Here is a 23,940-nt window from a genome sequence, read left to right as displayed (position 1 = left end):
AGTGGGGAGGGGAGCTTTCCAGGCTTGAGGGGATTCCCAACTACCAGTAATTGCCTGAGGGGAATTCCAAGCCACTAGAGGCTCAGTGATTGGTCAGTTTTCCTTGCTCTGGGATTGGCTGGCTTTGTGTCAGGGGCAGAGGTGGCTCCAATTCTGGGGCCAAACTGTGTTGCTTTTTTTTGGTTCTTTTTATCTTTGTGACCCTAATTTTGGGACCATGGTAAATATCTTTGGTATGTTCTTAGTCTTAGGGGCTTAGTGCATTCTTGGTCTGGGGACTTTTCTCTGGCTCTAGGTTTTGGAACAAAGTACCTCTTCCCCTGGCTTTTGGCCTCATTTTCAGGGTGTGTTTCTTTTATTGGGTTGGGGCTTGGAGCCAAGCCATTCAGTGTCTGTGTAGGGGCTATGAATCAGGGAATATTTTGGGTCTGGAGCTTTCTATCTATCTATCTATCTATCTGTCTGTCTGTCTGTCTGTCTATCTATCTATCTATCTAGTCATTTTATATATATATATATATATATATAGTCATCACTACACACACACACACATATAGTCATAAGAGGCAGAGTTATGTCCAGTACATTCCCATTCAAGTAATACACTGCTTCTTGGCCTTCCTTACCATAACTGCCTCAGGCCTGGTTTCCTCCCCAGGGAGGTTATAACTATAGCATTCATCTTCTCCTCATGGTTGGCTCTGGCTTGTGGGGCAAATATGATCATACAAAAGGAGTCTGGACATGCCTGGGCATGAATACGTGAGCTTGCATGATCTTAACTTCCCCATGAGCCAGCCTAGGTCTGCCCAGAGGTCCCAACAGCTGCAGCTGAGTGTTAAGAAAAGATGGCCTAGGCCAATCCGAGACTGTCACGATGATGACCTGACTATGGAGCTCCTGCTCCCTTTCCTTTGGTAGCTGGAGGATATATAAGGTTTTCCCCTTTCCTAAAATAAATAAAGCTTGTTTTTCAACCCAATCCCCAGTGTCTGCATTGTTGATGCCTTGTCTACTTGACTCCTCCCCCCGGATCCTAACAGAGCACAGCAACACCTACTCTCTGGCTCAGGTTCTCCAACAAGGCTTGCCTCTGCTGGCTCCTAAGCCTGCAAGTAACCAGTAAGCATTCTGGTTGTAGAGGAAAAGGGTCATGGGGGCTTCTTGGTGCATTCAACCCATTAAAGAAAAGCCTAGGATCAGATCTTCATAGCAGAATTGTGACAACTATGTAAAGAAGAGCTGGTACTGCATTATAAACCTTTAAAATAGTGATTAACATAAATTGAGTATCCTCAACCCGCCACCAAGAGATCCTTGGATTCCATCTTCAGTACCATCTGTATGTATGCTGTCTGTCTCTTTCTTACACACACATATAAATATACATACATTCAGAATAAAAATAGAAACAAAAAGAAACAGAAATGTATATGTGTGTGTTTGTATATGTACAATGATAAAAATTATATTTTTGCAGGAAAATAATAAAGTAAACTGCATATCTTTTAACAGTAGAACTACTGAATAAAGGGTCATTTATCTGAAGAATTAAATCTATAAAAATTGAAAAAAATTAAATAGAATTTATGTGCATATGTGCAGAGTTCTGTAAAACAGCATTAAGTGAAAGAACCAGCTTCAAAAAATTTTATATTTCTCCTTTATACCATAACCATCCCTGCAAATTTAGGTAAAACCATATTTCAGTGTATATGTGCATTCTTGTTAAATGTCCAAAAAGATGTGGAAGGATGAGTTCTGTTGGAGGCTGTGATATAAGAAATCCTTTCATTTGTATACTCTCTTGCAGGATAATTTTTGAAATTGTGTATATTTCCCAAACCATAAAAACAATTTGAAAATATAAATTGTACAGAAGGGTAATGAACTAAGGTGTGGTTGAAACCAGCTTTATCCTTATTTATTTATTTGAAGATTGCAATTTAATTACAACATTTCTCCCTTCCCTTTTCTTCTTCCACACCCTTCCATATACCTTTTTCTACCTCTCCTTCAAATTCATAGCCTCTTTTTCACTAGTTGTTATTACATGCATGCAGGCATGCATATATATGTATACACACACATACCTGCTCAGTCTGTATAATGTTACTTATATGTATGTATTCAGGAATGATCAATTGGTACTAGATAATCAATGTGTTCTTTCTAGAGGAAGACTACCTCTCTTGTTCCTACTTTTACTCAAGTTTTTTGTATGGGGTTGAGGCCTACTGAGCCTCCCCTCCCCCAATCCAGTTTGGTATGCCCACTGGGGCCATCCTTGTTTGGCTCATGTTTGGGTGGTCATGTTGGTGAGACTTTATGGGTGTAGCTTCTGAAATTACTTGGAGACCACACCTCATAGCATACTCCCTGATCCTCTGCCTCATAGGATCTTTCTGTCTCCTCTTCCACAATGTTTCCTGAGCCTTAGGTGTGGGAGTGTGTTGTAGGTTTATCTATTGGGACTGGACTCTACAACTTTGAATTTTGATTTACTGTAGTTTTCTGTAATGGTCTCCATCTGTTGCAAAGACAAATTTCCTTGGTGAAAGGTGAAGACTACTACACTTACCTGCCTTATAAGGACAAATGTTTACAGATTGTTAGGGATTATGCTGCTTTAGTAGATTAGTAGTTGTAGATTCTAATACCCATGATTTCACCAGCATTGAGAGCCAACTGGGTTTCTAGTACCAGGCATGGTTTCCGTCTTGTTGCGTGGATCTTAAACCCAATAAGAGAGCTGTTGATTACTGACAACGTCTGTGTGCTACTACTGAACCTGTAGGGATATTGTGCTAGGTTGATTGATGTGATATTGTGGTTCATAGGCATCATTACCATGTAAGACTGTTGATTTTTTCCCCCTTCTTTGGAGGCATGCATGGATCATTTGGGTACCACCAAAGCTAGTCCAAAGGAGAGGGCATTCAAGTCTAGCTCAGACTTTCCTGAGTCCTGTTTCAGAAGTTTATGGTGTCCTCAGGAGTAGCGGACTCAGCCTCCACCTATGAAGGGTAACCAAGGGCAACAACAATAGGCTGTATGTTTTGAGTCTCTTGGATATTCCTGACTTTGGCCCTTTTTTCAAAAAGAAGAGCTGAGTACTGATTCTTGGTGACTAGGTATAGCAGAACGGGGGTAACATGGGTGAGTGCTGTATTAAAAACAGTCAAGTTGCGCACGAGCGGGCGCTCGCCAGCTGCTTATTTGTATAGAAGAATGAAGCAATGGCTGGGTTCAAGGTGACTCAGATGGACATTAACATGGCCGATAGGTAGCAGAGCGTGAAACCAGGAGAGCCTCGATGAACTCTAGTGGCCATTTCCTGGACAGGTTGCATCATCAGAAGAAGGTGGAGAGAGGCAGACATATGTAAACTGGATTTGATTTTGAAACACAATGAAGGGAGGAAGGAAACCAAGAGATTTCTGGAAGTTCTTAGAACAACCTCAGTTAGGGGGAAATTGTCTAGAGCGAGGGAAGAGGGACCACTTGAGTATGTCAGTGTCTGTCATAAGGCCTTTTCTTTATTCATCACAATACTTTTCTTTGTTATTTCATGCTACAAGTTGAACATTTCTTCCTGATTTGTCAGGCTTTCTTTTCTATTTACAAGACTAAACACTAAGATTTCACTTGTAAATGTAGTTCATAGAGAAGATTTAAGATTTCCTGGTCATGCTTTCTTTTCTTAGCTTTGAATTCTCCAGATGTATGACCTGCCAGAGGGTGAGCCCACTGACCTCCGAGGGTCTTTTGCAAACTGTCATGGCCAGTGGGTTAAGGCTTCCAGACAGATGGTCCCTGCCCTCACTACTTTGTTTCACAGTTCCATCTGAAAGTACCAATCGTCTTGGAGGCTCCAGGGAGCGGTTGTGCTCAGGGTATGTGAAGCAAAGGGCTTCGCCACATAGTCTCTGGCTCCTAAAAGCTAGTGTCTCACTTTAATGCACATCATATTCGGAGCTGAGCTGACAGACGACTTTTCTCTGTCTACCCCCGGTGAGTCGCGGTGCTAAGAGCACTGTGTGCTCTCTGGCACCAGATTCCACCGATGGGTGTGGCTTGAAGTTGAGAGTTTATGAACTGTGCAGCTTCTGCTATTGTCTGCAGCATTTCCTCTCTTGTCTCCGAGCCTCATACTTTCTCAGGCAAGGTCAGTTTTATGTCCAGATAAATGTCTGGCTTGCCTTACTGCTAGGATGAGAAGAGTAGGGGAAGTGGGCTGGCTCGGGGTTGGTAGTTGTGGTATTCTCTTTCTGGAAGGGATTCTGTTGTTTGGGCGGGGGGGGGGGTGTGGGAGGTCTGTCCTCTATAAAATTATACAGTAAAACAGAATAAAAACCGGAACAATGACTAATCTCATTAGGAAAATAATTCTTGTTCATTTGGAGTGAGGGAAATAGGAATAACGTTTGGGGAAAGAAACTATAATCATTAAAAATAGGAAAATAAGGAACTAGTTGCAGGTAAAGTCTATGAGAACATTGAAGTTCAGGCGGATCGGTTGTTTTCGGTTTGTCATGGAGTCAGAAAGAAAGGCAGTCTCCACCCACTAAATCAATAAAGCCCATTATTTTGTTTTGCTCTGGGAATCACCAAGATTATTGAGCCCTGGTATCTGGAAAGCCAATCTTCAAAGCATTTAAAGCCTCACCTTCTGGAAGGCATCCTGAAAACCAGCAGGGCAAAAATGAGAACCCACAATGTATGCGTAGGAGGGAGTGTCCTCAATAGGATTAGGGCCTCTTCTGGCCACCTGCTGTTCTGGGTCCTGCTTCTCTGTAAATGTTTGGTGTCAGATTGATTTATATGACTTTTCTTAATAGATCTGTGTATCATTTTAGAGATAAACTTAGTCTAAACAATAGGAGAAAACGTGCATATTTAATCTACATATAACAAGATACATAGCATGGAGTGAACTGGATGCTAAGAGCATGGCATGTTCTATCTAGGACATAGTATTATTATAAACTTCATTTGAGAGTTTCTTAACCTGTATTGTTCTGCTTTTGTGTGTTTCTTCCTGTCTTTGGTTTGAGTGACCTGCTGATCTGTGCATGTGTCAGAGTGACAGGTGCCATCCTGCATTGTGTGGAGTTTTCTGGCCACCTTCTTGAGGCAGAGCCGACTGTCACTCCCGTGACGAGCTGTCCCCTGCACCAGTTCAAAGTCAACGTAGACTCCACACTGTATTCACATGCGCTGTGCGGGCAGTTTTTTTCCACAGCTTTCAGTGCTTTAGGACACGTGATGTGGTGTGATTCCCCTGCAATTCAAGGGTGATTTCCACATTGCCATGCTGGTGTCTCTGTGGAAGTGACTAGGGCTGCAGGGGGAAGGGCTTTAGAGACATCTGTCACTTCTGATGAATTAATCAGTTCCCCTTGAGGAGTCACACCCGAGTGTCGTGTTGCCACCTCTGCTGCTCAGCTGTACTGAAAACTGTCCTCTTGCTGTTTAGTGGAATTGACTGATATTTTAAAAGTCATGTAAATGAGTGACCAAGGGCATGCACATAAACAAACATAACATGTGACTTGCAAACAGAAAAAGTCACAATTTGAATTTTAGTCGGAGGATAAACAGGAAGAAAATTGATCAGAAGCACTTGCTAAATGTCAGGAACATTTTTACCAGCATTTATCATTTAATATTTTTAAACAAACCTTCAAGGCAGAGGCACTGTATACTAGAGAATAGGCAAGTGAGGCTCTGAAATGTGAAATAACTTACCCAAGTCATGGTGCAGTGAGATTGTGACTCCTATAAATGTCAGAGCTACACCCATGAATTGTCATCAACATGGGTGCCTACACAAGCCCTAAACAACGATGGCACCAATGGGCATGCTAACATGGAAGGGAAAGGCTCACAGGTCCTCAGCCTTAGTTAGACAAAGAGCTACAGGTAACTCAAAAATGCTGAGATTGGGAGAAATGGTCTTTTCCAGGAAATAGACCCACTGGTTGGCTATCCAGTACCAAGTAGTCAGCTCTGAGATCATATATGTACAGGCAAAATATGGACTGGGTAGGCTGTATTTATGAATATATATTTATATATTATTATATAAAGATACACATAAAACATAAATATATATATCTTTATATGTATGTAAAAATTAAAAAGAGGCCATGAATTTGAGAGAGAGAGAGAGAGAGTGAGGAGAGAGAGAGAGAGAAAGAGTGAGCAAGAGATATGCATGGGAGGTGTTGAAGGGATAAAGGTGAAAATGATGTAATTATATATAATTTCAAAATCTAAATAATTCCTCACCAAGGACAAGAATTTGATCAGTCTTTTTCAGGGCCAGAGCTTCATAATCAAAGAGTGAGATGAGAATTTGTTTTTGACAAGGAGTCCCTTGTCCTTTCTGGTACACTACTATACTCAGCACCTGCTCTGTTGAAAGCACAGATTTCTTGTCTATTAATAGCCTTTCTATTAACAATACACAATGGCTTTCAATATGCCAAGATTGCGGGTGTTTTGAAGAATTGAACATTTGCAGAAAGACATCTATAAAGTCTTTGGAGGCTTGTAAACATGTTATATGATTATATGCTATATGATTAGCACAGAAGCTATGGCAGGAAGGGAAGGCACATACCCGCACCGAGAACCTATTCATCAGTCTCATAGGCGCTCAACACACAAAAGTTTTGTTAAGCTTATATAAGCTTTGTCTTACAAGGGTCAAAGGTCAGAGAAAGTATTTCCAGTACGGTTGTAGAGCCAGTAGGATTTACAACTACTCTGTATAGGCCTTAACTTTTCAATTCCAGTGATCTAGCTTGAAAAAGCAAGTATGTAGTGTTTCAGGCCTCGAATGCCCCCATGAGAAAATTAAGTACACTCTCTCTGAATTACTTTGTAAGACCAAGGGGTTAACTGCACTTCCTGCTCTTCCAGGGGACCAGAATTTGGTTCCCAGTACCCATGTCAGGCAACTCCTAAGCACCTCTAACTACAGCTCCAAGGGATTCCTCAGGTAACGGCACCACAGCATATTGACTTAGGGTTGCCTAGGATACTTCCTGTAATAAATGAAACCAAAGGCTGTCAGGGTCCCTCTTCTTTATGGAGATTGGTTTTTGATGAAATACAAACTTCATCACATTTTCATAATAAATGTTTAACCATATTCTAGGCACAGTAATAGTTATAAAGAAAAACTAGGTACCTAAATTGGCTTGAAAAATTTATCATCTAATCCTATACTCTGTAAGATAACGACATTAATTATGACCTGTCTATTACTGGCAATGAGTAGTACATACTTCACACATGGATGTATCTTAAGCTCAGTTTTTACTCCAGTACAAGGTGGATGTTTTATCTTCTAAAGCAAAGTTTTAACAGGTTATCTACAGTCACATTTTTAAAAGCACCGTAGTTGAGATCGTGGCAAATTAGCTATCAAAATGAGATAAAGCTGAGATATGAGAAGTTCACCTTGGAAGTAAAACAAAGCCAGGAGATGAATGTGAAAATGTGAAGGTCAAGAGAGGAAATCAAAAGACCATTGGGAGCCATGCGGTTTCCAGGAGGGCACATGACTGGTTTCAGTTAAGACTGGCAAGGGCAATGAAAGGGCACAGTCATCTCAGCGAGACCTCTGGATTGTCTGAGAGACACAGCTGTCCTTTGAGACTTGGAGTGTCTGCCCTGGCTAGCTTAGCTCATGTTTTGAAAGACCTGGACACCAGAGGAGAAGGGCTGCTCTGTCTGTATCTTTCCTATTGTCTATACAAATGCAAGGCAGACAGGCCACAGACTTATAAAAGGTGAAAAAAGAAATTTCTCAAATATCTGCATAAAAATTCACAATGCATTGTTTCACTTCAGTTTGTCTAGGATGTGGGTCTACTTTAGATGTTCCCACTGAGGAGGTTTTCTGTTTTGAACAGGCCGTGATGGAGCCCTCCCTCCCTCCTCCCAAATCTATCTCTCTTCCTTAACAGTTTAAAAATGTGATTTTGGTATAAGCACACATGGACTGGGGTTGTAGTTCTCTGTGGCAGCAGCAGAGTGCTTGCCCAGCATGTGCAAACCCCTGAGTTCAACCTCCACACCCTCAAAAATTACATGTACATATTTTAAAAACACTGACAAGCTCGCAAACAAGCAGGCATGGTTGTAAGAATTAAATTGGAATTTTCTAAGGTAGTTTTGTTAACAAGCTGAGGAAACTTGGTCAAATATGTATTCTGATAAGGTTGTCTGAGACTTGCAGACAGGACAGTACTGCTTGCCTGTTTTCTTTGCGAACAAAGAGAGCTTCCATGGCAGACACTCACCTTTACGCCAGTTGTCACTTGGGAGCAAGTTTTCCCACGTTCGGTTTGCCGACCCCTTTTGCCTCAAAACTGAGCAAATTTCCCTGGTTTATATTCTCTAGAACAAGTCATGGGAGGAGAAGGTAAGGTTCTCATTAGAGAACTAACCTAGGCCTCTGTATGGGGGTTTCTGCATTTATGTATCTCATGCAAGAAGAAAAGACAAAACTTTCAACAGTCCCTTGACTCCACTCTTGTCCTAAACAGATCATTCCTTTATTTAACTTGTGCAGATCTTGGATGTGCTCTGTTTATTTCTATCTCAGTGCTTCTGTTCTTTTGCAAGTGCATGTGAATTGTTAGATGAAATGTCCTGATTTTAGATCAAGCATGAGACTCACAATAGTTATGGGGTGACAAAAAAAAAGCCCACAGAAACACCTTTGCAGGAGCAGAACTTCTGTGTTGGTGAAATGATAGATACCAATGCAAATAAAAACTAACACTGTGTGTTCATTCTCTACCTTCGTTATACTGAGCTCTTCCTTTGGACCATCTCATTAGATCTTTGTAGCATCTCTTCTGGGAAAGTTCTATCTTAAGTCTCAATCTACAGACGGGACACAGAGGCTTAGTGGGGTTGGTTAACCTGCGTCAGAGTAGTAAGAACTGAGCTCAGATTCCAGCCCAGGATGAGCACAGAACCAATGCTCTTAAACACACACAGAGCTGCTGCTGTACACAGCTCCAAGGCCAGACACGAGCACTGTGAAATAAAGCTATAGTGCTGAGGTGGGATGGGTAGGGGTGAGGTTGGGATTAGCATGGGGTCATTAGCAAGATCAGGGAGAAGATGAGGGGGGTAGGGAAGAGTGTTCTTCAAAGGGAAAGGAAGAAGGGTGGTCAGTGAGCTAGACAGAAAATGGTAGTGGGAGAAATTGAAGTATATACCTACAAAGTTGTTGGAGAGTGCAAAGAACACCTACTCTAAGCCTTAGGACAAATGACAATTCATTGAGGTGGCCTGTGATAGCGACAGGTTTGCTGGAGCACCTATTGGGATCTGTATAAGTCGTAGATTTTTGAGAGTCTCATCTTCCAGATACATTGAAATCGGGTTCCCTTTCTAAGCATGAAGCATGACACTTCTTTCTCACATCATTTTTCTCTCCAGTCACCCAAGTGATTGGTTGAGGGAAGTGACCAGTTGGGGGAGAAACATTAATTTCCACATCTGGGTAATCGTAAGCCCTCTTTTCTTGAAATCTTACATGGAAGCATCAAGTGTGCTTGATTTAACATTGAAAGTATGAATGTACTATCTGTATTTAATCCAATGATGTTTTATAAGTTATCGCATACATGACATATTTGATAGATGTTTTATCTGCTATGACTTCATTGGATTATATAACATCGTTTTTTAAAGGTACACTTTGTCTAGCTGTTTACTTTATCTTGGCACTGAGATAAAATAGGACACTTAAAACATCCAAGTAGAGCTAATATATGCCCAGAACAATTGTTATATATACTTGTATTTAGAGTTGATTCATATTTTGAAATATATTCTAAAATATAGAAATACCACATTAAAAAAATCGAGTTACCAAACTCTTTAATAATGCATGTTTACTCTGAAATTCTGAGTCTTTTCTACGAGGTCAGAGATTTCCGTTTTTGATGCTCGAGTCTTCTGACCCTACAAATTGTTTTCATGTTTCACTGCGGTCGTGTAAGACATTTTTACTTCAAAGGAAAAATGTTATGAATTTATAGTGCCATTAGGACTCAAGAATCTGTTTTGCTTTATTTATCGAGACAGAGGCACCGAGTAGAAGGCACGCTACACTGAAGAGAAACAGAGGGATCCTGATGTTTCTCTTCTAGATAGCACAGAAACTGAGAACGCCACAGGAATTTCTCAGCATTGTTCACCTCTTGACAATCTATGGGTTGTTCAAAGGACAAATGACTTTCTGAGGCCCGGAGAAGGCCAATTTTAGAGGACTACCCAATCACCATAGACAAATATTTGTGTTCCTAGGGATTATTTGATTTTTATCAAAGCAAATTGAATTAGAAACATAATGTGTATTAAGTCATTGGTATTTACTGTCTAACTCTTTTTCCCATAGACATTGGCATGCTACATCTTAGCTCGAAGTCATCAGTTAGACACACCATGTAATGATCCTTATCGTAGCTAGACAAAATAAAAGCCTTTTAGAAGCTGCTTCACAAGATAGCTGCATAACTTTCCTCGCTGGAACTGTTAAACAAATAATGATTATTAAAAAGATTGGGCCAGTCTTTTACACCACTTTAAGGAGAACAATCTCAAGATGTCTAGCCTGTTCCACATTCGGAGAGACTATGGTATCCAGAGCATGGAAAAAAAAAAAAAAAACTCAGGCAGCCTTCAGTAGCTTTTCTTCAATGCTCTGTGAACACTGATGCTGGCTTAGCAAGATGTGTCTTCCAGGCACACCCTCTGTTAATTGTATAACTGATTTTGTTTGTGCCTAAAACTGCTCAAAAGTTCACAAAGCTAAAGCTTTGCAGATATTGTTCATGTCCACACTGGAGTTGGTGAAGGCACAAGTCTCAATGACTGATGGGTAACGTCTCTGCTCGTCATGAGGCAGACATCCTCGGAGTTTTGTACAGTTACCAATAGGACATATATACAGGTTAATATGGTTGACAAATGTAGCATAGATGTTAACACAGGTTCATGCTAAATACCCTTTCATGCTTCCAGTCCTGCCAAGCAAGAAAGAGCTAAAAAGAAAGAAAGATCTAGAGGGGGAGGCATGGTTAAGACACAAGCAGAACAGGATCAAGTCCCACAGGCAGGACTGAGAGCCGGCTGTGGTCCTTTCTGCAGTTGTTATGTAAGGTACCGAGGAACAGAAGCTGCTGTGTTAGTCTGCACACAGCCTGCCATGTTCGGGAAGATCCAGGGAGAACAGTTGATATTTCAGGCCCTTGGTTTATATACGAAATGAAGAAACCAGAAATTGAAGCTAAGCCAAGAGCTCAGTATAAGAGACTGTGAGATGCAGTGTCGGTAATTCAGGACAATTATCTGGCTACCAGAATTTATGACACCATGGCAAAGAAGTGCCCAAAGCAACTGCCTTGCACTTCCTGATTTGTGTCCAAACATGTGGAGGATTTTGGAAGGCAGAACCTTTTTTTTTTTTAATTTCATTCACATTATTTGGACATCTACTATGTACCAGACATTGTAATAGGTGGGAGAAGAACTTTTAGTGAACTAGATTACACAATGTACACACACACACACACACACACACACACACACACACACACACTTACACACACACACACACACACACAAAATGGAGTTGGTTAATGAGTGGAATTTATTGGAAAAGGGGAACACAAAAGAGCCAAGAGGAGTCAGATTGAAAGGGTACAAACAGACAAACTGATTACATGTGTATTTCCATAAAGAGGACATATATTAGAACACAAAGAATGAAATAACTCTAAAAAGACATATATATATATAGAAGTCAGATCAGGAAGAAGTGATGTAGCTCTGTGTGTGTGTTTGTGTGTGCCTCAGCAAGGAAGTAGATATGTGTGTGGGAGTGTGGGGGAGCCTCTACAAGGAAGTAGACATGTGTGTGGAGGGGCAGGAATCTATAAGGAAGTGATGTTTGAAGATGTAAATAGGTCCAAGAATAAGCTGATATTCCAGTACCTGCAAGAATACTCTAGAGCCTCTGTCAAGGATCAGTTGCAAGGGACTACAGGTTAGAAAGGTCAAGATCCAGGGGCTATAGAGGCTAGTTAGCAAAGGAGGGTGTTTTGAGATGAAGGACGGGGAAGCTTGCAAGAGCCAGATTGTACAGTGGGGGGAACAAAAAGCTACTTAAGAGATTGGCCTTCTGACCAGTTCCAAAACTAGATTAGAGATAATGTCTGAAAAACAAATTTGGGAAAGTGAAGCAGACCCCTGGTGCCAGATTGTGTTGTTCAAATAAACATTGGGAGAGGTAGGGATTAAAAAGTATCCCCAGGGCAAAGCATGCAACCTGGGGATTTGTGGTAGCAACTGGGAGGATTTTCCCCTCTGGGCAATGATGGTGCTACAGTGAACTGCAGGAGCATGGAAGTGAGTCACCCAGTGTGGGCTTGTTGGAGATGAGTGTGGTGTGTGTGGGCCTGGGAGGGTATTTGAATGGCAAGAAGGAAGAGGCAGAAAGGCTATCCTTGTGCAAAGTGAATGAAGCCTTAGGTTCTCCAAGGAGCGCTTTCGGAGGTTAACAGTGCATGAGGATTTCCCTATGAATTTTAAGCAAATGTGGACATTTGATAACACCAAGCGAACAACAATAGCAATTTCTTGGCTCTTCTTAATGGTTTGAATCGTATTTTCTGAAAAGATCTATTGAAGTCCTAATGCCTGGTACTTCCAAAATAATGTGCCTTTAGATGGGAAAAGGGTTGTTGTAGGTGTTATTAGTCAAATTAAGATGAGTTTATTCCATGGTAACCTAGTGAGTTACATATCATTGCCCACAGAGGACACTTGGACACAGAGACATTGTGGGGAGATGGCCACATGAAAACAGAAGGACTCACAAAGAGAAAGCCTTGTGACGAGGGAGGCAGGCTTGGCATAATATACCTGTCAGCCAGTAATGTTACCTATTGATGGTCATCATGGGAGCTATGAGAGAGACTGAATAAAGATCCCCTTAGAAATGGCAATGCTGAAAACACTTCAATGTCTCTATTCCCAACTCTGTGACAGTTTCTCAGATTTTAGTGATCCGACTTCAACAGTCCTAGAAATCTCACCTTTCTTACTATCTTTTAGTCTTTTCTCTTACACACTGCTGCTTTGGAAACCAGATTTGTTTTTTGTGTCCAATATTCCCTACCCCTTCATTTTAAAATTATCCAAAAATCATGAAAATATTTTGATAGTGACATATTTCAAAACATATAACAGGCTTCATTCCTGCAAACATCTAGATTTATCAGATGACAATCTTTTTGTATTTACTTCAATTCTACTTTTTACTCTCAGAAAGAGATATTATTGAAGTTCTTCCTTCTCCCAGCTTTCTGCCATTTCTATTCTCATCCCTGATTCTTACATATTTGTAAGGCTGTATCTAGAGCAACACTTTATTTATAAAGACTTTCCACTGTCATTCAGGATCACTCAGCTCATTGCCTCCTATGATGCTTTATATACAGCTCATGGCAATGATCATATTGTGTTTTAATTGTTGTCTCTATCTATGAGAAAAAGCAGTCTTGCTCCTAAGCCATTATCTGATGTCTATGCAAACCTAATTCTTGGTCAAAGTGAATTTTAATTCAACAGTGTGCTTATAAAACCATTCTCCTGAACTGGCGAAACGTCTCAGTGGGGACAGTGGGACCTACGTGGTAGGAGAGGACCAAATCCCTTATGTCATACTCTGACCACCTCCATTTATACACTATGGCATGTGGACTCCTCCAACCATAGCTAAATAAATGTAAAAAAAGTGTTAAGACCATTACTCACCACAAGAGCCTTAATCCTGGATGACATAGAATTGTCTTTTTCTCTCTTTAGAAGTTGCAACTTTATAAATCTTACTTATTTAACATAGTGGAGTTCTGATCCTCCCCAACTCTTCCTTTCCTCCTCTTGGTATATTGTTGGTACTCTGTTTTCCTTCCCTCTTGCTCTTCGACTTGATCATGTTTTCTTAGACCAGTGGAAAGCAGCAGAGGTGACTTCATGCCAGTTCCCAGCCGAAGCTTTAGTCTCACTTGCCTCCTCTCTCCTCCCCATGTTCCACCATTAGTCCTAAGTCGCTGCAGGATCCAGAATGAACCCAACCTGAAAGCCTTACAGAACCTCAGTAAACCCATAAACAGTGGGGAAAATGGAGGCTTGCTCACATCTGTTGCTGAGAATCGGGCGATTGTCACACACCCTTAAAGCAGGAGAAATTTCACTAGAGCAGGAGAGTCAGAACTAAAGCATACACAGTCACACTTGTCATCCACTTCTTCAGCTCAATTATTATTTATTTCTAATAAATATTCCACAAAGTGCTTTTTACACACACACACACACACCTCCTCAGCAAAAGCTGTAGAGGCCCAAAAAATGTGAGCCTATTTCAACCTTGTCTGAAGGTCAGAGAGTTTTAGCTTGTTCAAAGTTATTGACAACAAGTGTGGTTACACACCCTGCCTAGGGTGTGTTTACTTGGTCTTTTTGACATTAAGATGGCACATATAGGTAGATCCACCCACCCTGACCAATGGTCAGGATATTCAAGCATAGTTCTGCTTTTTTTTTTAAGTTTATTAAATTATAAAAGTTTCCATTTCTGTCCCCCTCCCTCTCCCCCCACTCCCTCTCCTCCTCCCTCTCCATCCCTAAGAGCAGTCAGGGTTTCCTGCCCAGTGGGTAATTCAAGTTCCTCCCCCCTCCCTCCAGGTCCAGGAAGGTGAGTATCCAAACAGACTGGATCCCCAAAATCCAGTATATGCAGAGGAAACAAGTCCCAGTGTCATTGTCAATGACTTTTCAGAAAGACTCCGGGCCAGCCACATTCAGAGAATCTGGCCACATTCAGAGAATCTGGTGGGATCACGTGCTCATTCTGTCCCAGTCCAACTGGCCTTGGTGAACTCTCATTAGATCAGTCCCCTTGTATCAGTGGGTGATCGCACCCCTTGCGGTCCTGATTTCCTTTTTCATGTTCTTCCTCCTTCTGCTCTTCATTTGGACCTTGGGGGGCTCAGTCCGGTGCTCCAATGTGGGTCTCCGTCTCTATCTCCATCCATCATCAGATGAAGGTTCCCTCTGGTCTTGCCTTCTTTGCTCACGTTCTCTTTCCTTCTGCTTCTCGTTTGGACCTAGGGAGTTAAGTCCAGTGTTCCAATGTGGGTCTCTGTCTCTATCTCCATCCATCGCCAGATGAAGGTTCTATGGTGATAAGCAAAATATTCATCAGTATGGTTATGGGCCAAGGCGGTTCAGGCATCCTCTCCTCTGTCTAGAGAACAATCCGGGGATCTCTCCTTGGACCTGGGATCCCGTTTATAATCAAGTCTCTTGTAAACCCTAAAATGACTCCCTTAGTTGAGATATATTCTTCCCTGATCCCATATCCATCCTTCCTCCCTCCCCCTCATCCCAGTCCCCCGAGCTTTCCCCATTCCTCCCCTACTCCCTTCTCTCTAACCCTCTCCCCTTCCAACAACCCTCCTACCCCCCCCCCCCATGCACCCGAGGTTACCTGGGTTTGACCTTGGGAGTGGTTGCTTTCAGGATACTTGGTCTTGGGTGGGTTCACTGAATTAGTTCACAGAATGCTAATGACTTGATGCCTCAAAGTGTTGAAGCAAGTAACTGTTCTAGTTGCCCTTTGTATCATGTTAAAGCAGTCTTTTGTCTTCTTCCCCCGGTGTATTGTGGTATAAAAGTGTACAGAAAATTAAATTGCAGGCGAATTTCAACATTCACTGGACCTCCCTCCCAATACTATCCTGTGTTTTCTGTTTTATTATTTTCACTTGTGTCTTCGTACCCTTTTCTAATCCCCTTGCCTCTACCCTGGTAAGTGGTATTTTTGTCGAAGGTGGTCTCCGACAAAAAGCATATTTCTATTACAGACAAAAATAAGTTAAGCTGTGGGAATCGCCATCCTTTCATAAGAGCGTGGTGTCCTTCTGAGGGAGAGAGTGAGGGCAGAAGACAAGGAGGTAGCCGCCTTCATGGTGCAAAGGAAGGCTTTAGTGACAGCAGCAGCTCGGAGCAGATGCATCAGGGAAAGGAGCTTCTCTACTTGGAAGAGTCACAGACAACTGAGACTCATTTTCCCATACTTGCTCAGGATTAGCCCAACAGTTGCCCTGTCTTTCATTTGCGTCCTGTGTGTCCAAAGCTATTGGTCTGTTTTTTAAGTTCCTAGAGAAAGACTGAAACAGGCTTCATTTTCCCTTTTCCCCCCCGAGGGGGTAATTACATACTCAGCAAAACAGCAAACTTGGACCCGAGGCTGTGAGTGCAATCTGGTTTCTCTCAGGTGAGAGGTATTTTGGACATGGAAAGTTAAGAGAGGAATATGGCTTTACCAGTACTGGACGGAGCTGTGGTCAGCATGGAGTCGATAAAGGCCTTTGTTTTCCGTGTTTTGATTGGCCCTGTGAGATGCCCCAGCGGCTCCCTCTGTATTCCTATTAGTGGGACCTAAAAGTGCTGACTCAGGCTTGCAGCTCAGCCCCAGCGACTTGCCAGGGTAAACTTGTGTAATGTACTGCACATCCCTCCTAACAACAGAGGCTCTTTTGTCACTCAAACAGAGGCTATTAAGAACATGAGTCATTAAAAAGAGCTTTAGAGAAGGCAGCAGCCTTTCCCAGGACTGTGGCTTTGGGGAGCTTCACGGAGCCCCAGCTCTCTGGACAAACTGAACCATGTCTCTAATCGCTAACAATCGGAATTGATTTAAAAAATATCCCCAAATGCTGCTTCTGGATGTTAAAATATGCCCATTTTTTTAAAAAATGAGAAAGGAAAGGAGTTAACAAGCCTTTTCCTGAATTTACATAAATACGACAAAAAAAGAGTATTTTCAAACCTTAAGTCGGCCTGGGAATCTCTGGCTTCCTCACAATAGCCCAGATATTTCTTTCCCCTTCTACTCCTTGTGCATTCCTCCCTCCCTGCTTCCTCTCTTCTTTCCCTTTTACAGTCTTTGTCTTATTGCTTTTATTGACAGGGCTTTCTTTTTTTTTGTTGTCCCTGCTGATCCTGAACTCCTGGTCTCTGCCTCCCAGGTAGCTGTGACTGCCTCCTAATTTTTAATACATTCAAAAGTGCAAGTGTGGGAAAATGCGGGCTAAGAAAGTCCTCGTTCTACCTGAATGAAAAGACACTGCTGTTTAATTCTGTTCTCGCTAGAATTTTCCTACAACACTTCTGTGTAGTTAAGATCACACAGTCTGTGTAATTAATTTTGTTTTCTTCATTTTCTTTGGCTTGGGTTGCTCTATTCAGAGACTGAGCATACGGCTCAGTGGCCATACTTGGCCTCTTGCCTGTCTTTTTGGAATACAGCAACACTAGCATATTTGCAAATTCAGCTAAATGGGTGGCTTCAATGGAGCCTCTACAGCTTCACAAAACTAAAATATTTACTTTCTGGCCTTTTACACAAATAGATTATAAATCCTTAGGATAGGATGTTAGAGTCACATGTTAATAGCATTTTAGAGGCTCTCATAGGCATACGTTAGCCATACATGTTTGTTGCTCACTAACATTGCCTTCTGAACCTATTTACTCTATTGTGCAGAACCAGATGTATATGTATGTATATAAAATTCCATATATATCACTGGTATAATATTTCTAAATTTAAATTTAAATCGTTTATTTGTTTTGTTTTTTGATTTTTTTTTTGTTTTATTTTGGTTTGGTTTTTCGAGACTGGATTCTCTGTAGCTTTGGAGCCTGTCTTGGAACTCACTCTGTAGACCAGGCTGGCCTCAAACTCACAGAGCTCTGCCCACTTCTGCCTCCTGAGTGCTGAGATTAAAGGTATTTACTACTACTGCCTAGCTCATTCATTTTTTATTAATTTGTATCTAAAACTTTTTGCTTTTTGACAATTTCATATAAATGTATAAATGTACACGCACACAGTACCACACGCATGTAATGAACTTAGGTTAAACTCAGTCCTCATTTCCTTGTCTCATTCCTTTCTTTCTCTGAAACCCTCCTCCTTCTCACCAAGTCCCCTCCTGCTTTCGTGTGTGTGTGTGTGTGTGTGTGTGTGTGTGTGTGTGTGTGCGTGTCCTACTGAGTTCAGTTGTTGTTGCTGGCACAAACATGTATGGAGGTTATTGACTAGAGCATGAGCAACTTACCAGTGTAGGTAGCACAGAAGAGAGCGGTATGCTTCCCCCCCATATGCCTTCAACCGTAACCTTCAGTAGTCCCTCAGGGAGAGGTGGGGCCTTGTGAATCGTTCCCTCTTTCATGATGAAATGTTGGCAGGCCCGATCTTGTACAGGTCCAGTGCTGGTGACCACACTGTAGTGAATGTATGAATCTTTTCACAATATGCTTCTCCAGCCTGTGGCCTTCCCCTTCTTTCTACTCCTTCTTACTTGATGCCCCCCTGAGGGTTGGAGAGGCTGATATAGATGATTCGGTTAGTACTGAGGATTCCATTGTCCTTTGCTCTAACTTTGATTGGTTATGAATATCTGGATTAACCAGTATACACTACAACAAAAAGTTTCTGACAAAAGCCAAGAGAAGCACTAATCTTTGGATATAAACATGACAGTTTGATCACATGTCCTTTTAGCAAAACGACAGTAGTGGGTGTCCAACAAAGGTCTGTGCAGCCACCATCTCTTGATGAGGTTTACAGTAACAGACATTAAAGCCTGGAGGGCTCACCAGTGTTGGACAGCTGACAGCAGTGATTCCCAGTTCCCAGAATCCAGTGGCCACTATTTCAGTGCGGAAAGATAGGGTCTTTGTGCTCTTCCCCCCTTCCAGGGTTGGCTATTGACAGGTCCACTCTTGTTCAGGCTTATTGTAGGCAAGGAGAGTTCATTGAGTTCTTGATTGGAACCATAGCATCATACAGAGAAGATGGTATTCTGTAGCCCTTTCTCGTCTTCCTCTCTTCTAGCTCTTACTTCTATTTTCCTTCTCTTCTACAAAACAGCATGAGTTTATAATTGTTGCTTTACTTTGAGTTTATCCCCTCTGCCTTTTTTACTTTGTTTGAGATTCAAAACAAAAACATCAACAACTTGATTTTTTTTTAATTCATATAAAACTTGCTTGATTTATAGCCAGGTGGTGGTGGAACACGCACTTGGGAGACAGAGGCAAGAGGATCCTTATGAATTCAAGGCCAGCCTGGTCTACATAGTGAAGCCAAGCCAGGAAGAGTTATATAGTGAGACCCTGTGGCAACAAACAAACAAACCAACCCCAAGCAAAGTAAATAAACAAAATGACAGCAACAAAACTCCAATTCTTTATTTTTTTCAAAGTTTAGAAATTTTCCTAATAAGCCATTTAGAAAAAAAAATACTATCCTTAAATTTTAAGATGTATACAAATTGTTATTTCCTCAAATATCTCTCTTAAGTATCTCCTGGTTTTTCTAAAAAGATTATTCTAAAGAACAAATTGGCTCAAAAAATATTAAAAGATAATGTATGGGATTCTAATAAATTTGTACTTAATTATTATTATTAACATATGTTATCATTTGAATATGAAATATATTCAACAGGGTCACAGTGTTTAGACAGTTGGTCCTCACATGGTAGCATCCTTTTGGTAGGCTGCAGAAAATTTGGGAGGTGGGGCTAAACCAGAAAAGGTAGATTCATGCAATAGAGGTTGAAGCTTATAGCCCAACCCCACTTCTCATCCCATCTGTGCTTCCAGATCCGTAAAGATGTGGATAAGCAGTTATGCACTCTTCCTGTTTCAGTTTCTATATTGTCTCTGCAGTGAGGGATTATACCCTCACACCATGGACAAAAGGAGATCCTCCCTTCCTTAAATCGATTCTTATTATTGAGTGGTCATAGGAAAAAGAAAGCCAGCTAATATAGGAAATTTGTACGAGGAGTAGGGTTTTATATCCATGTGGTTTGTAAGCTTTGGGAACTATTTTACAGGTTTGCAGAGGGAATGCAGAAAAATTTGGAACGACGGGCTAGAGAAGTCTTAGAAGGTAATTGGTGAATCTGATGATGTGTTGGACGACCATAATATGTATAGAAATGCAGTAATGAAAACTGTTCGGAGAGGAACAAAGACTCTATCGTGAACTGGGACAGAGGCCATTAACTCTATATTCTATCAAAGACTCTGGCTATATTTCACCCAGTTCCTGAAAATCCATACAAGGTTTTACTAAAAAATGGTAGACTAATTTGTTTGACGGAGGGAATTTCAAGGCATCATAGCATTTAAGATGTGATATTGTTATTGATTAATGCATTTAGTGAAATTTGTAGAAAGATTCAGAACAGGAAAGGAATAGATAGATATGAAAATGTTCAGTTTGTTGAGGAAAGGAGTATGAATACAGTAAAAATTATGGACAGAGTGCTAAAACAGGTATGGACAAAGTCTCTGTAATTTCTGAGATTGGCACCATTCAAGAGAAACTAGGACTTTGCAATAACACAACAGGAAAAACTGCTTGTAGATAAGATCCCATCCATTAACCATATTCCATCTGTAACAATGCAAATTCACTTCAGACTAAATGCCTGAGAAAACAAAGTTTTCAGGGAATCTTGCCAAAGCATAGCTACTTAAAGTGCTCTCATGCACACAAAAGTACACACACACACACACACACACACACACACACACACACCCCACACTGAAGCTATGGGTTAAGTGTGGTAGGCTTCAACTCAAGATGCCTACAGAACTTGTTGACATCATCAAATTTTGCCAATTTTGCAAGTATTGAAGATGCAAAGCTGAAGGATTATAAAGTTGTCAACGATGTTCCTGAAAGCTTCAGAGGCCGGGTAACATATAGCAGGGACACATACCTGGCTTGAAACCCATGCCTGAGCTCTCTGTGAAATTCCAAGTCAGAATGGGGTGCCCACGCTCTAGGGATTGTTACAATATGCTAAGTTCACCAAAGCAAGCTTCAGGCGACAAGCAGAGTAGTACTAGCCCAAGAAAGAGGCTGCCTTTGCTACAGGCTATTGAGTTGGAAAGTTGTGGCTACCTAAGCCATGTCCACAAATGACAGATGCATTTCGGTGGTATTTGATGTTTGTTCTGCTGAGGGTTTGTCTTGATTCAGTTCTATTTTCTTGTTATGCTTCATTTATTTTTTGTAATGGGAATGTTTCCTCTTCACCATCAAATACTGGAAGTTTATATTTTGGTTTTATAGTAGTTCACAGCTAAGACTTATATGAAACACTTTGAACTTTGAACTTTAGAACACTATTGGAACTGTTAAGGATTTTGCGGACACAAAGAGAGGGAATGAATTCACATTGCATTGTGAGAGGGACACAAACTTTTGTAAGGCCAGGGGTAAATAGTGAGAGATAAAATGGCACATTTGGTATCAGGCGTGAGGCTGTGATGGTTAGTTTTGATTATCAACTTGACTAGACTAAGAAACACTTAGGTATTAGTGGGTCGCACCTAGGATTTGTCTGTTGTGATGTTTCCGGAGAAGGTTAACTGAGAGATGACTGCCTCTCAATGTAACCAGCATCTCATTGGCTTGAGTCTCAGACTAAATAAAAATTGGAAAAGGACAAAGCCAACTGAATCTCCACTCCCCCTTTTTATTTCTCAATATCATTTCCTCCTCTTTTCTACTTTCAAATCCTCCCACCTCCTATATACCCCTCCTTACTCTCTTTCAAGTTTATGGCCTTTTTTTTCCATTAATTTTTGGTATGCACACACATATATTTACTTTTTTTTTGGCAAATGTTACAGTTCTCTTTGTTCCCACTGGCATATATCTGCTGTGATGGAAACATGACCTGTGTCTCAATTTAGCCACATTATATTTACTTCTTTTGAGAACTCTCTGTTCAGATTCCAGGTCCATTTTTTGAGTGGGTCATTTTTGACCACTGTTTGAGTTCTTTAATGTTATAGATATTATTGCTCTGTCAGATGTGTGGCTGGAAAAGATTCTCTCCCATTCTGTGGGCTCCCTCCTCACCCAGTTGTTTCTTTAGCTATGAGAAGCCTTTTAGTTCTGTGAAGATCCACTTGTCAATGGATGACCTTGATCCTTGGGCAAATGGAGTCTTATTAGTGTAGGATATTGTGTGTTTTCTTCTAGACATTTCAGTGTTTAATGCTTCAGTCTTTGATCCATTTAGAGTTAGTTTTGTGCGAGGTGATAGATAAGTCTAATTTTATTCTTTTGCCTGTCGACATCTAATTTTTCTAGAACCATTTGTTGAAGATGTTTTCTTCTCGCCAGTGTATTTTGTAGTTATCTTTGTAAAATATTAAATGGCTGAAGTTCCATGTACTCATGTTTGGATTTTTGATTTTATTATATGGGTCTGCATGTCTGTTTTTTGTGTGTCAGGACCACATTATTTTTATTACTGTGGCTTTGCAACGTATTTTAGGACCTGGAGTGGTAATCTCTTCAGAAATTTTCTTTTTCTTTCTCTATTATTTATTCATTTACTTAGGGTCATTTGGGCTAGCTGGGTCTTTCGTGATTCCATATGAACTTTAGGATATTGGGATTGCACTGAATCAATAAATAACTTTTGGTAAAATAGTCATTTTCATAATCTTATTTCTTCCAATCCATGAGCATGGGATGTCTTTCAACTTTCTAGGGTCTTTCTCTGCCCCTTTCAGAAGTTTAAAGTTCAAGGTCCTTCACTTCCTTCCTTAGACTTATTCCTACACATTTTATTTATATTTGAGGTTATTGTGAATGTGTATGTGTTCATGATCTCTCTCTCTCTCTCTCTCTCTCTCTCTCTCTCTCTCTCTCTCTCTCTGTGTGTGTGTGTGTTATTAGTGTATAGAAAAGTTTGTATATTGCTTTGTGCAGTTGGCTCTGTATCCTGCCACATTGCTGAATTTGTTCAACCTTCCTACTGCTTTTCAGGGCTCACAGCCAGGAAGCTGCAGCATTGCTGTCAACAGGAAGGGTTCACCGGTCTGAGAACATGCGGGGCATCTGCCGGAAGTGACTTCTTTCAGGACAGCCTTGCAGTGCTGAGGGGCCAGCTCTGGCTTACTGGCCCCAAGGTATCATGGTTCTACAAGCATTGTGGAGCAGAGCCCAGAAGACCTTTGACTGCAGCCGAATGGCCATGCTTCTAGGATGTTCTAACAGCTCTCCCACGCTCATCTGCCACAGCTAGGAGTTATTATCACCATTATTACCACACCATCTCCATGTGATGGAGTGGAGCCCCTGAAATGCGAGCCCAGATGAGTCCTTTGACCTTTAGTTCCTTTTTTTTTTTTTAGGTATTTGTCACAGTGATAAAAAAGGAACAAATGTTACCCAATTTTGTCTGTACAGACAGACACCTGACCTTGAATTATGACAGCTGATTATTGTAAGCTTAATCCAGTAATGGTTTTTATTGCAAGCACTGTATCAGATGTGGTTCATTGTCATTGTTTCTTGTTTCTCAGCAGATTAAATCTTCCTGGCACCTGGTATACAGCTATTGATCTAGCAAATACTTTCTTGTTCTATGTCTGTAAGTCCTGCAGGAAGCAATCTGTTTTTACCTAGCAAGGCCGGCAATATACTTTTATTGTTCCACCTCAAGGGTATTTTAACTCTCCAACCCTGTGTCATAAGTTAGTTCTGAGGGATATTAATCATGTCTCTTTTATACTGTTTCACACTGGTCTGTTATGGTAATGATATTATGCTGTTGAACGAACGTCCTTGGATTTGTTGATGAAATGTTTATGTCTCAGAGAACAGTAAATAAGTCTATTAATAGTACACAAGTGGGCTTCTGCATCAGTAAAATTCCTAGGTGCCCAGTGATGCAAGGAATCCTTTAAAATTTTTTTAATTAAAATTTAAATTTTATGTGTATA

General features: G+C 41.0%; 1 long non-coding RNA gene and 1 other non-coding gene across 2 annotated transcripts; one reads left to right on the top strand and one right to left on the bottom strand.

The window, feature by feature from the left end:
- The first annotated feature begins 3,973 nt into the window (after positions 1-3,973).
- Positions 3,974-23,940, top strand: LOC146895086 (uncharacterized). Its single transcript, XR_015000719.2, has 3 exons — positions 3,974-4,168; positions 20,019-20,074; positions 22,982-23,940. It is a non-coding gene; the product is annotated as an uncharacterized LOC146895086 (long non-coding RNA).
- On the bottom strand, positions 21,821-21,961 carry LOC125412730 (small nucleolar RNA SNORA1). Its single transcript, XR_007235676.1, has one exon. It is a non-coding gene; the product is annotated as a small nucleolar RNA SNORA1 (small nucleolar RNA).

The sequence above is a fragment of the Myodes glareolus genome, chromosome 3 (genome assembly GCF_982192425.1).
Source record: "Myodes glareolus chromosome 3, mMyoGla1.1, whole genome shotgun sequence".
NCBI lineage: Eukaryota > Metazoa > Chordata > Mammalia > Rodentia > Cricetidae > Myodes > Myodes glareolus.
This window is presented reverse-complemented; position numbering and strand designations above follow the sequence as displayed.